We start from the raw sequence: 15,223 nt of genomic DNA on the forward strand, positions 1-15,223 counted from the left end.
TGAGTCCAATCAAGAATAGCTCGGACCTTGACTGGGTCCATCTCCACAGCAGAAGGGGAAAAAATGAACCCCAAAAAGGGAACCTTCTGTACACCAAAAAGACACTTTGAGCCCTTGACAAACAAAGAATTTTCCCGCAAAATTTTAAAGACCATCCTGACCTGCTCCACATGCGAGTCCCAATTATCAGAAAAAACCAGAATATCATCCAGATAAATGATCAAAAATTTATCCAGATAGTTCCGAAAAATGTCATGCATAAAGGACTGAAAAACTGAAGGGGCATTAGAGAGCCCAAAAGGCATTACCAAGTACTCAAAATGACCTTCGGGCGTATTGAATGCGGTTTTCCATTCATCACCTTGCTTAATGCGCACAAGGTTGTACGCACCACGAAGGTCTATCTTGGTGAACCACTTGGCACCTTTAATCCGGGCAAACAAGTCAGACAACAGCGGCAAAGGATACTGAAATTTGACAGTGATCTTATTTAAAAGCCGATAGTCAATACAAGGCCTCAAAGATCCGTCCTTTTTAGCCACAAAAAAGAATCCCGCACCAAGAGGGGAAGAAGACGGACGGATGTGTCCTTTCTCCAGAGACTCCTTGATATATGAACGCATAGCGGTATGTTCAGGTACCGACAGATTAAACAGTCTTCCCTTAGGAAATTTACTGCCTGGAATCAAATCTATTGCACAGTCACATTCCCTATGAGGAGGCAATGCACTGGACCTGGACTCGCTAAAGACATCCTGATAATCAGACAAATACTCCGGAACTTCCGAAGGCGTAGAAGAAGCAATAGACACAGGCAGGGAATCCTCATGAATACCACGACAGCCCCAACTTGACACTGACATAGCCTTCCAGTCCAGGACTGGATTATGGGTCTGTAACCATGGCAGCCCCAAAACAACCACATCATGCATTTTATGCAAAACAAGAAAACGTATCACCTCGCGGTGTTCAGGAGTCATGCACATGGTAACCTGTGTCCAATACTGCGGTTTATTTTCTGCTAATGGCGTAGCATCAATACCCCTAAGAGGTATAGGATTTTCTAAGGCTACGTTCACATTTGCGTTGTGCGCCGCAGCGTCGGCGCCGCAGCGCACAACGCAAACAAAAACGCGGCAAAACGCACGCTAAAACGCTGCGTTTTGCGCCGCATGCGTCCTTTTTGGCCGAAAGTTGGACGCAAAAAAAATGCAACTTGAAGCGTTTCTTGCGTCCAACGCTTGCGGCCATGCGGCGCAAAACGCAGCACAACGCATGTCCATGCGCCCCCATGTTAAATATAGGGGCGCATGACGCATGCGGCGCCGCTGCGGCGCCCGACGCTGCGGCGCTGACCGCAAATGTGAACGTAGCCTAATGGTTCAAGAATAAAACCACAGCGCTTAGCAAATGAGAGATCCATAAGACTCAGGGCAGCACCTGAATCTACAAACGCCATGACAGGATAAGATGACAGTGAGCAAATCAAAGTTACAGACAGAATAAACTTAGGATGCAAATTACCAACGGTGACAGGACTAACAACCTTAGATATACGTTTAGAGCATGCTGAGATAACATGTGTAGAATCACCACAGTAGTAGCACAAGCCATTCCGGCGTCTATGAATTTTCCTCTCATTTCTAGTCAGGATTCTATCACATTGCATCAAATCAGGTGTCCGTTCAGACAACACCATGAGGGAATTTGCGGTTTTTCTATCACATTGCATCAAATCAGGTGTCCGTTCAGACAACACCATGAGGGAATTTGCGGTTTTGCGCTCCCGCAACCGCCGGTCAATTTGAATAGCCAGGGCCATGGTATCATTCAGACCTGTGGGAATAGGAAAACCCACCATAACATTCTTAATGGCTTCAGAAAGGCCATTTCTAAAATTAGCAGCCAGTGCACACTCGTTCCAATGTGTCAGCACGGACCATTTCCGAAATTTTTGGCAATACACTTCAGCCTCGTCCTGGCCCTGAGACATAGCCAGCAAGGCTTTTTCAGCCTGAATCTCAAGATTGGGTTCCTCATAAAGTAAACCGAGCGCCAGAAAAAACGCATCAATATCAGCCAATGCCGGATCTCCTGGCGCCAACGAAAAAGCCCAATCTTGAGGGTCACCCCGTAAGAATGAAATAACAATTTTTACTTGTTGAGCAGAGTCTCCAGACGAACAGGGTCTCAGGGACAAAAACAATTTACAATTATCCCTGAAATTCCTAAACTTAAATCGGTCTCCTGAAAACGGTTCAGGAATCGGTATCTTGGGTTCAGACCTAGGATTTCTGATAACATAATCTTGTATACCCTGCACACGAGCAGCAAGCTGGTCCACACTTGTAATCAAGGTCTGGACATTCATGTCTGCAGCAAGCTTAAGCCACTCTGAGGTAAAGGGGAAAAGAAAAAAAAAAAAAAAATGAGAGAGAAAAAAAAACAACTCAAAATTTTCTTTCTTATAATCCCACTTCTGCAATGCATCCAACATTCAATACTGGCCTGGCATACTGTTATGACCCCAGTGGACAGGGTCTCAGAGGTACGTGTAAGTCCGCGAGATACAAAAATCCAGCTCATAGGGCAGTGGTAACTGGGTCGACCAAATATCTACTCCTAACACCAACACTAGAAGTAGCCGGGGATCATGCCTACGGTGATCGCTAGATGACTCGCGCCAGCCGGAGAATCTAACTACCCCTAGGAGAAGAAAACAAAGACCTCTCTTGCCTCCAGAGAAAGGGACCCCAAAGCAAGATACAAGCCCCCCACAAATAATAACGGTGAGGTAAGAGGAAATGACAAACACAGAAATGAACCAGGTTCAGCAAAGAGAGGCCAGCTTACTAATAGCAGAATAAAGCAAGATAACTTATTTGGTCAACAAAAACCCTATAAAAATCCACGCTGGAGATTCAAGAACCCCCGAACCGTCTAACGGTCCGGGGGGAGAACACCAGCCCCCTAGAGCTTCCAGCAAAGGTCAGGATACAGATTGGAACAAGCTGGACAAAAATACAAAACAAAACAAAAGCAAAAAGCAAGGAAGAGACTTAGCTTTAACAAGCAGGAACCAGGATCAGTAAACAAGAGCACAACAGATTAGCTCTGATTTCAATGATGCCAGGCATAGAACTGAAGGTCCAGAGAGCTTATATAGCAACGCCCCTGAACTAACGGCCCAGGTGAGCATATAGGAGAAGACAGAAGCTCCAGTGTCAAATCACTAATGACCACTAGAGGGAGCAAAACGCAAATTCACAACATCTGAGTTCCTGCTGCATACACCAATTCCAGTAATCCTCCTTCATCTGCTGCTCGTGTTTACTTCCATCTGCATTTGCCGGACATGTAAGCTGTTTCTGCTCTGCAAGAACCTGAGACTATTACCCAGACCTCCCTGATTGAGCTAATATATTATTTGAACTGCCTTATAAGCATATCTATCTGTGTTTTGGACTAAGCAAGGACTTATTCGTGTCAAGTATCCTCAAGAATAATTGTGGTTCATAGACTTTCTGCGTGATTGCATTTTCCTCTGAAGTTTCCTATAGACAGCTGAGCTGCATTTGATATTTGCACCAAGTGTTGTGGACTTGAGTTTCTCACTGCACCTGTTTGAATCACCGTGTGATAATATAGACTTTACCACTTATAAAACGGTGTCCTGTAGTTGTCTTGTTCCACGCAAAGAGTCTTCTGAGTTATCCCCTATAATTATTACAGGATACTCTAGCCTAAAAAAAAAGGAGACTGCTGGAACAATGACTGCAGAATGCAGACTAGAGCAGGTGTTTTCCATAATTAGATCACTGCAGAAAGATGTGGAAGGTCTGCAAAAGAAGTTTGGAAGCTTTGAACACAATCAACAAGTGTTTGGACAGACTTTGCAGGACTTAAGCACCCGCATGGCAGCCCAGGAAAACAAACTTGCTGGCATAGAGTCCCAGTATAGACGGGCTTTTCAGGACATAAGCACGCAAATAGCTGCACAAGCGACTTTTCCCTCTGGGCAACCGCCACCAGCTAGCCCACCTAAGTTGCCCCCATTCAGATTTAATGGTGATCGCGACAAATTTCGTGGCTTTGTGAATCAATGTATGCTATATTTTGATGTGCATGCTGACCATTTTCCTAATGATAGATCCAAAGTATTGTGTGTAATAATGCTGCTGACCGCACGAGCGCTCGCCTGGGAGAATCCGATGATTGAGTCTCGTGACCCACAGTTAAATAACTTGGATGATTTCTTGACCGCTATGGCATTAATGTTTGATGATCCTAATCGCCGTGCAACCGCTGAATCTGCTTTATTGTCTTTATGCCAGGCTAAACGTTCTGTTATTGAGTATGCCACTGAATTCAGGAGATTAGCGGTAGATACCAATTGGGACAGTTATGCACAATTGCCTATTTTTAAAAGGGGTCTGTCTAGTATTGTAAAAGATGAACTAGCTCGCTCTGAGTCACCACAAGAGCTAGAGACATTTATACAGCATTGTGTGCGCATTGACATTCGCCTTACTGAGTGTAGGCAGGAGAAGTTTGCTGCATATAACCGTATTTCTAACTTTTCCCTTCCTTCCAAAGAGCCTGCAGGTAAAACATCTCGGGAGGTGGAGGAGGTGCCCATGCAAATTGATTCCGTTCAGAGGCGCGAGATCAATGAGCGCCGGGAGCATCGCCTTCGTGAAAGTCTATGTTTCTACTGCGGCCAGTCTGACCACTTCTTGATCAATTGTCCTAAGTGTCTTAGATGGCCTAACAAGTTGCTAGCAGCAGTAGGGGAGTATGACAACTGTGATGATGAATCTGACATCTCTGAATGTAGCCTGCCTTTAAACGCTGTATTCCATTCACTTTCTATGACTTCACCCCCCAAGGAGCTTAAGGAAAAGAACTCTCACTGTTCTCTCCCTATTAAGATCCTGTGTTCAGGACAGTGGATTTCCAGTGCAGCTATGATTGACTCTGGTGCAGGTGGCAATTTCATGGATATCGCATTTGCCAAGGAACATGGTATTGAAATTCAGCAAAGAGCCTCTCCAATTACCATGGAAACAGTGGATGGGTCACCTTTAATCTCTGGGCCTGTGGATCAGGAGACCGTACCCCTTGAAATTTTGTTGGAGCCTAATCATCAGGAGCAACTTTCTTTCTTGCTAATTTCATATTCCTGTGATTTTAGGCATTCCTTGGTTGTGTTCTCAGAACCCAATTATCAACTGGGAGACCAAGGAGATTATCTTTCCAACAAGGAGCAACTCAGCGTTAACAGAAGCTGTCCCTGAGTCCACGGCTACGGAACCACATGTACAGGTATTTTCTTTACCAACAGCATATAAAGAGTTCTCTGACATCTGTGACAAGAAGAATGCAGATCAGCTTCTTCCACACAGGCATTATGACTGTCCCATTGAGTTGCTTCCTGGGGCAGCTATTCCTTTTGGTAACGTATACCCTTTGGCGGCACCTGAGCTTCAAGCCTTAAAGGAGTATATTGATAAAAATCTGGCCAAAGGCTTCATATGTCCTTCTTCCTCACCAACAGGGGCACCTATCTTTTTTGTAAAGAAGAAGGATGGGACCCTGAGACCCTGTGTTGACTATCAGGAACGCAATAAGGTAACCGTACGAAACCGTTACCCTTTGCCTCTGATTCCCGAATTACTGGAAAGAGTCCGCCATGCTAAGGTGTTCTCTAAACTGGATCTTCGTGGGGCTTATAATTTGGTGCGTATTCGTCCAGGGGATGAGTAGAAGACAGCATTCAGATGCCGGTAAGGACACTTTGAATCTCTTGTGATGCCCTTCGGGCTTTGTAACGCCCCTGCAACATTTCAACACCTTGCTAATGACATTTTCAGAGATTTGTTGGACCAGTTTGTAGTGATCTATTTGGACGATATACTAATCTTTTCTGACTCTCTACAGGAACATGAAGAACATGTCCAAACTGTTTTAAGACGTCTGAAAGAGAACCATCTGTATATTAAGCCGGAGAAATGCGAGTTCCATCGTTCTGAGATATAGTTCTTAGGTTATATCATCTCCCCCCAGGGGCTGAACATGGAATCTGGTAAGATTCAGGCTATCCTTGACTGGCCGGTACCCAAGAATGTTAAGGAGGTCCAACGTTTTATTGGTTTTGCAAATTTCAACAGACGCTTCATTCAAAATTTCTCTGATATTGTCCGTCCCATTACTTCCTTGACAAAGAAGGAAAAGCCCTTTAAGTGGTCATCACAGGCTCAAGAAGCTTTTGATCGGCTTAAGATCTGTTTCACATCAGCACCGCTGTTGATACACCCAGATCCAACACTTTCTTTCATTGTGGAGGTGGACGCTTCTGATAATGCTTTGGGGGCTATTCTCTCCCAAAGATCTGGAGAGAAGGGTCTGCTACATCCTTGTGCTTTCTTTTCCCGTAGACTAACCTCAGCAGAGAAGAATTACGACGTGGGAGACAAGGAATTGCTGGCTATTATTGCGGCTTTCAAAGAATGGGGGCATCATCTGCAAGGAGCTGCACAACAGATCATAGTGCTAACTGACCATCACAATTTAGAGTTACTTAGATCCACTAGATGTCTTTCTCTTCGTCAGGCTCGTTGGAACTTATTTTTAACCCCTTTACCCCCAAGGGTGGTTTGCACGTTAATGACCAGGCCAATTTTTACAATTCTGACCACTGTCCCTTTATGAGGTTATAACTCGGGAACGCTTCAACGGATCCTGCTGATTCTGACAATGTTTTCTCATGACATATTGTATGGTAATTCCTGTTTGGATAGCTCTCCATGTTCCTGTATTTGGGAGTATGCCCTCACTGCTACTATAAAGATGTTCTTTTGTATTTAATAAAATTATTCATATTCATATACATTTGCCTAGTGTGAAGTTTACTAATTGGTGTTTTTCTTTTTTTGTACTTCATGATAGTGGTAAAATTTATTTGAGATTACCTGCGTTTATTTGTGAAAAAAAGGAAATTTGGCGAAAATTTTGCAAATTTTGCAATTTTTCAACTTTGAATTTTTATGCAATTAAATCACAGAGATACGTCACACAAAATACTTAATAAGTAACATTCCACACATGTCTACTTTACATCAGCACAATTTTGGAACCAAAATTTTTTTTTGTTAGGGAGTTATAAGGGTTAAAAGTTGACCAGCAATTTCTCATTTTTAAAACACCATTTTTTATTAGGGACCACATCTCATTTGAAGTCATTTTGAGGGGTCTATATAATAGAAAATAACCAAGTGTGACACCATTCTAAAAACTGCACCCCTCAAGGTGCTCAAAACCACATTCAAAAAGTTTATTAACCCTTCAGGTGTTTCACAGGAATTTTTGGAATGTTTAAATAAAAATGAACATTTAACTTTTTTTTCACAAAAAATTTACTTCAGCTCCAATTTGTTTTATTTTACCAAGGGTAACAGGAGAAAATGGACCCCAAAAGTTGTTTTACAATTTGTCCTGAGTACATTGATACCCCATATGTGGGGGGTAAACCATTGTTTGGGCGCATGGCAGAGCTCGGAAGCGAAGGAGCGCCATTTGACTTTTCAATGCAAAATTGACTGGAATTGAGATGGGACGCCATGTTGCGTTTGGAGAGCCCCTGATGTGCCTAAACATTGAAACCCCCCCACAAGTGACACAATTTTGAAAAGTAGACCCCCTAAGGAACTTATCTAGATGTGTGTTGAGCACTTTGATCCATTAAGTGATTCGCAGAAGTTTTTAATGCAGAGCCGTAAAATAAAAAATCATATTTTTTCACAAAAAAAATCCTTTTGCCCCCAATTTTTTATTTTCCCAAGGGTAAGAAAAGAAATTGGACCCCAAAAGTTGTCCAAATTGTCCTGAGTACGCTGATACCCCATATGTGGGGGTAAACCACTGTTTGGGCGCATGGGAGAGCTCGGAAGGGAAGGAGCGCCATTTGACTTTTCAATGCAAAATTGACGGGAATTGAGATGGGACGCCATGTTGCGTTTGGAAAGCCACTGATTGCCTAAACATTGAAACCCCCCACAAGTGACACCATTTTGGAAAGTAGACCCCCTAAGGAACTCATCTAGATGTGTTGTGAGAGCTTTGAACCACCAAGTGTTTCACTACAGTTTATAACGCAGAGCCATGAAAATAAAAATTCTTTTTTTTTTCCACAAAAATAATTTTTTAGCCCCCAGTTTTGTATTTTTCCAAGGGTAACAGTTGAAATTGGACCCCAAAAGTTGTTGTCCAATTTGTCCTGAGTACGCTGATACCCCATATGGGGGGGGGGGAACCACCGTTTGAGCGCATGGCAGAGCTCGGAAGGGAAGGAGCGTCATTTGGAATGCAGACTTAAATGGATTGGTCTGCAGGCGTCACATTGCGTTTGCAGAGCCCCTAATGTACCTAAACAGTAGAAACCCCCCACAAGTGACCCCTAGTGTTGAGCGATACCGTCCGATACTTAAAAGTATCGGTATCGGAAAGTATCGGCCGATACCGGCAAAGTATCGGATCTAATCCGATACCGATACCCGATACCAATACAAGTCAATGGGACTCAAGTATTGGACGGTATCCTGGATGGTTCCCAGGGTCTGAAGGAGAGGAAACTCTCCTTCAGGCCCTGGGAACCATATTAATGTGTAAAATAAAGAATTAAAATAAAAAATATTGATATACTCACCTCTCCGACGCAGCCTGGACATCACCGCTGGTAACCGGCAGCCTGCTTTGTTTAAAATGAGCGCGTTCAGTACCTTCCATGACGTCACGGCTTCTGATTGGTCGCGTGCCGCTCATGTGACCGCCACGCGACCAATCAGAAGCCGTGACGTCATCCCTCAGGTCCTAAATTCCTAATTCTAGGAATTTAGGACCTGAGAATTACGTCACGGCTTGTGATTGGTCGCGTGGTGGTCACATGGGCGGCCGCAACCAATCACAAGCCGTGACGTCATCTAAGGCCCTGAACGCGCTCATTCTTAGGAAGGAAGGCTGCCGGAAAGAAGCCGAGGGTGAGTATATTCCTATTAGGTATATACTCACCCTCGGACGCGCCCTGCTTCTTTTCGGCAGCCTTCCTTCTTAAGAATGAGCGCGTTCATTGTATTTTCCCAAGGGTAACAGTAGAAATTGGACCCCAAAAGTTGTTGTCCAATTTGTCATGAGTACGCTGATACCCCATATGTTGGGGTAAACCCCTGTTTGGGCGCACGGGAGAGCTCGGAAGGGAAGGAGCACTGTTTTACTTTTTCAACTTAGAATTGGCTGGAATTGAGATCGGACGCCATGTCGCGTTTGGAGAGACCCTCATGTGCCTAAACAGTGGAAACCCCCCAATTATAACTGAAACCCTAATCCAAACACATCCCTAACCCTAATCCCAACGGTAACCCTAACCACACCCCTAACCCTGACACACCCCTAACCCTAATCCCAACCCTAAATGTAATCCTAACCCTAACTTTAGCCCCAACCCTAACCCTAACTTTAGCCCCAACTCTAACTGTAGCCTTAACCCTAGCCCTAACCCTAGCCCTAACCCTATCCCTAACCCTATCCCTAAAGGTACCTTCACACTAAACAACTTTCCAACGAGAACGACAACGATCCGTGACGTTGCAGCGTCCTTGATAGCGATCTCGTTGTGTTTGACACGCAGCAGCGATCTGGATCCTGCTGTGATATCGCTGGTCGGAGCTAGAAGTCCAGAACTTTATTTGGTCGTCAGATCGGCGTGTATCGTCATGTTTGACAGCAAAAGCAATGATGCCAGCAATGATTTACATGGAGCTAACGACCTGTGACGACCTGTGAGAACGATAAGTGAGTAGCCCTTACATCACAGGATCGCTCCTGCATCGTTCTGGAGCTGCTGTGTTTGACATCTCTACAGCGACCTAAACAGCGACGCTCCAGCGATCGGCTCGTTGTCTATGTCGCTGCAGCGTCGCTGAGTGTGACGGTACCTTAACCCTAGCCCTAACCCTAACGGGGAAAATGGAAATAAATAAATTTTTTTAATTTTTCGCTAACTAAGGGGGTGTTGAAGGGGGGTTTGATTTACTTTTATAGCTGTTTTTTTAGCGGATTTTTATGATTGGCAGCCGTCACACACTGAAAGACGCTTTTTATTGCAAAAAATATTTTTTTCGTTACCACATTTTGAGAGCTATAATTTTTCCATATTTTGGTCCACAGAGTCATGTGAGGTCTTGTTTTTTGCGGGACGAGTTGTCGTTTTTATTGGTAACATTTTCGGGCACAAGACATATTTTCACTGCTTTTTATTCCGATTTTTGTGAGGCAGAACGACCAAAAACCAGCTATTCATGAATTTCTTTTGGGAGAGGCGTTTATACCGTTCCGCGTTTGGTAAAATTGATAAAGCAGTTTATTCTTCAGGTCAGTACGATTACAGCGATACCTCATTTATATTTTTTTTATGTTTTGGCGCTTTTATACGATAAAAACTATTTTATAGAAAACAAAAATTATTTTTGCATCGCTTTATTCTGAGGACTATAACTTTTTTATTTTTTCTTTGATGATGCTGTACGGTGGCTCGTTTTTTGTGGGACAAGATGACGTTTTCAGCGGTATCATGGTTATTTATATCTGTCTCTTTGATCGCGTGTTATTCCACTTTTTGTTTGGCGGTATGATAATAAAGCGTTGTTTTTTGCCTCTTTTTTTTTTTTTTTTTTTTTTTACGGTGTTCACTGAAGGGGTTAACTAGTGAGACAGTTTTATAGGTTGGGTCGTTACGGATGCGGCGATACTAAATATGTGTACTTTTATTGTTTTTTTATTATTTAGATAAAGAAATGTATTTATAGGAACAATTTTTTTTTTTTTTTTAATTTTTTGGGGGAATTTTTTTAATTTTTTTTTACACATGTGAATATTTTTTTTTTACACTATAACATTGCCCCAGGGGGGGACATCATGTTATAGTGTAAGATCACCGATCTGACACTTTGCTGTGCACTGTGTCTGATTGGCGATCTGACGTGCACAGCTCCTGGAGGCTTCCCACCGCCTGCTCTGAGCAGGCGCTGTGAAGCCACTTCCCTGCAGGACCCGGATGCCGCAGCCATTTTGGATCCGGGCCTGCTGCAGGGAGGAAGGAGGTAGGAGACCCTCGGAGCAACACGATCACATCGCGTTGCTCCAGGGGTCTCAGGGAAGCCCGCAGGGAGCCCCCTCCCTGCGCGATGCTTCCCTGTACCGCCGGTACACTGCGATCATGTTTGATCGCAGTGTGCCGGGGGTTAATGTGCCGGGGGCGGTCCGTGACTGCTCCTGGCACATAGTGCCGGATGTCAGCTGCGATAGTCAGCTGATACCAGGCCGCGATCGGCCGCGCTCCCCCCGTGGGCGCGGCTGATGGCGCTGGACGTACTATTCCGTCCTTGGGAAGTAGGGCCCACCCCACATGGACGGAATAGTACGTCCAATGACAGAAAGGGGTTAAATCAATTTAACTTTGTTATCTCGTACCGTCCAGGTTCTCGTAATGGGAAGGCTGATGCTTTATCCCGAATTCATGCTGCGGATTCCGTACCTGGAGCCCCGTCCAAGACCATTCTATCTGATGCCAATTTCATCGGAGTTATCCACGATCAGGACTTTTGGAAGGAGTGCAGGGAGGCCTATGACGGTGATGTATTTCTGGCCAACCCACCTGTGGATATTAATCTTGTCTTTAAGGGTGGCATGTGGTTCAGAGATCGACGTATCTACGTCCCAGAGGTCGTCCGTCTGCAGATCCTCAAGTTGGTACATGACTCCAAGTTGGCTGGTCACAGGGGGGTACAGAAGACACAAGAGTTCCTGAGCCGATTCTTCTGGTGGCCAACTTGCCTGAAGGATACCAAGGACTATGTTCTCTCTTGCGAGGTATGTGCTCGTTACAAGTCTCCTCATGTGGCACCTACGGGTCTTCTACAACCATTACCTGTTCCGTCCCACCCTTGGGGGTCTATATCAATGGACTTTATTGTGGAGCTGCCTACATTGGGGGGCATGAATACAATCATGGTGGTAGTTGATCGCCTGACTAAAGCTGCTCATTTTGTTCCGTGCACCGGCCTCCCCTCAGCTAAAGATACAGTGAACTTGGTTATACAGAATGTCTTTCGGTTTCATGGGGTTCCGGATGAGATCATCTCTGACTGTGGAGTGCAGTTCACTTCAAGATTCTGGAAGGGGTTTTGCCCTGCACTCAATATTAATGTCTGTCTCTCTTCCGCTTACCATCCCCAGACAAATGGTCAGACTGAGCATACCAACCAGACCCTGGAACAATATCTAAGATGCTATTTCAGCCATCTCCAGGATGATTGGTTGGAGTTGCTGCAGTTACCCGAATTTTCATATAACAATTCTCAGAGCGCCTCCACTAAATTTACACCTTTCTTTGCCAATCTGGGTTATCATCCGTGTATCTTACCTAGGTCTCCAATTAATTCTCCGGTTCCGGCAGTGGAGGAAAGGCTGACTGCGATGAGGCAAAATCTGGAGGTTCTGAAGTAATCCCTGACCACAGCTCAAGAACGTTATAAGAGATCGGCTGATAGATTCCGTAAACCTGCACCCATGTTCAAGATAGGAGATTCCGTGTGGTTAGCAACTAAGAATCTGAAGTTAAACATTCCTTCACAAAAACTTGGACAGAAATTCATTGGCCCTTTCAAGATCAACGGTATTGTGAGCTCTGTAGCCTGCTGGCTGAAGCTGCCTAGGACTATGAAGGTACACCCAGTTTTTCATGTATCTTTACTAAAGCCTGTATCTCCTAATACCTTCCAGGGACGTGTTGTGCCACCTCCGCAGCCTGTGGTGATTGATGGGCAGGAACAATTTGTGATGGAGGAAATTGTTGATTCCAGGATTCGCAGGAATCGGCTCCAATATCTGATAAGATGGCAGGGATATCCCCGAGTTTCTCTCTGCACCTGTTTGAATCACCGTGTGATAATATAGACTTTACCACTTATAAAACTGTGTCCTGTAGTTGTCTTATTCCACGCAGAGTTTTCTGAGTTATCCCCTATAATTATTACACCAAAACCGGTCCCTCACCCATCTCATCTTAATTGAAGGTTAAATTCAAAGCTGTAAATGCTGGCCCTGACCCTGATACCTCATGCATAGCCCATGGCTGACTGCTTCTGTGCCGCTATCAAGTTTCTAATGTGGGTGAATTGATCAGTCAACTACCTGTGTTACTATCCTTACATTTGTCTACTGTTATGACCCCAATGGCAGAGGGTCTCAGGAATAATTGCTAAGTCTGCAAACACAGAAAACCAGCTCATAGGGCAGTGGTAACTGGGCTGACCATATATCTAATCCTAGCACCACAAATACCAGCAGCCGGGGAACGTGCCTACGTTGATTCTAGACGTCTCGCGCCAGCCGGAGAACTAACTAACCCTAGAAGGGAAAAGAAAGACCTTTCTTGCCTCCAGAGAATAGACCCCAAAAGTTGGATACAAGCCCCCAACAAATAATAACGGTGAGGTAAGAGGAAAAGACAAACATAAGAATGAGCTAGGTATTTAGCAAAGAGAGGCCCACTAGCTAATAGCAGAATATAGAAAGATAACTTATATGGTCAGCAAAAACCCTATCAAAAATATCCACACTGGAAATTCAAGAAACCCCGAACCGTCTAACGGCCCGGGGGGAGAACACCAGCCCCCTAGAGCTTCCAGCAAGGTCAGGAATCACATTTAGTACAAGCTGGACAAAAATGAGAGCAAGCAAATAACCCAAAAAACAAAGAAGCAGGACTTAGCTTAATTTTGCACGAACCAGGACCAGCAGATAGGAGCAAACAGAATGTGTCTGATTACAATGATGCCAGGCACTGGACTAAGGATCCAGGAGGTTTAAATAGCAACACCCCTGAACTAACGACCCAGCTGGGTGCAAACTGAGGGAAGAAAATCCCAGAGTAATATCACTAGTAACCACAAGAGGGAGCCAAAAAGTCTAATTCACAACAGTCTACCAATAGTAGTCTACAAAACTGATGCTTGTGTCACTTGAATGTGACTGAGCAGAAAATCACTTTGAGCTGTTGCATGAGGTATCAGGGCTTCCAGCACAGCACCGATCCCTCACCCAACTCTTAATTTGAACTTAAATTCAAGCTGTAAATGCTGACCCAGATCCTGGCTCATAAATGCCCATAACTGCCTGCTACTGTGCCATTATAAAATTTCTACTGTGTGTCAATTGATACCACTTTTCCTGATGTCTGCCCCTAATTTTTGGAAATTTTTGAGCTCCAAATTGGGTCTCATTCATGTGTGTTGCCTGAATTTGGCAGGGCTCTCAGAGCACCAGGCCTACAGTTGTCACTCACCTACCTGTTACTGATTAATGTTTAAGCTAGAAATGCTGTTCCAAGCCCTGTCCATCCATCCATGCTGAGTAATTATACTATTTGTACTCTGGGTGAATTGATGCCACTTTTCCTGGCGTCTGCCCCTAATTTGAGCTGTTTTGGCAGCTTCTTGGCCACCCTGAAGGTGTTGTCTATGCGTTTGATTTTGCCTCTCATTGAATTCAAGGGTGTTCAAGAATTTTCAGCGAACCGTTCAGCGAACATGTTTGACGAACATCGGGAAGTTCGCCGAACCTTATCTCTAGTTAAATTGCCTGCAGCAGAATGGTATTCTCATTCCACTAGAGAATTACGTGATCAAATACTAGTAATAAACTATTAGGGATCTGTGGCTCCCATGCCTATAGTGCTATAAAATGCCTGCTTGTGTAATATAATTTGTTTGTATTGCCAGCTATGCTGAAGGCTAAGTTCTCTGCTGTTATAACTGCATCCACACAATGTTATCCGATCCCTAACTGGAAGATTGTGCACTTTTGCTTGAACCAGGAAACGTGCTCATCCCTCAGAGGGGAGGAGGGATTTGTGAAGTTGTAGTTTTTGAGGAATAAGGAGTAGCAAGATGGAGGTTCTGCAAAGAGAAGTAGCATGCTCTCTGCAAGGACAGCTGCATAAATCAGGGTACCAGTTCCTGTAGCACAGAGACTTCCAGAGTCAGTACTAAACTCTGAGTCTGCTCGGTCTTGATATAACTAGCAGAAGAGTGTAATTGCCCATGAGTTCAGCAACTGCATGGAATCACGGACACTGTTGTAAGAAGAAGTAAATGTTCTGACAGGATTC

Source organism: Ranitomeya variabilis, chromosome 6 (assembly GCF_051348905.1).
Source record: "Ranitomeya variabilis isolate aRanVar5 chromosome 6, aRanVar5.hap1, whole genome shotgun sequence".
Lineage (NCBI taxonomy): Eukaryota > Metazoa > Chordata > Amphibia > Anura > Dendrobatidae > Ranitomeya > Ranitomeya variabilis.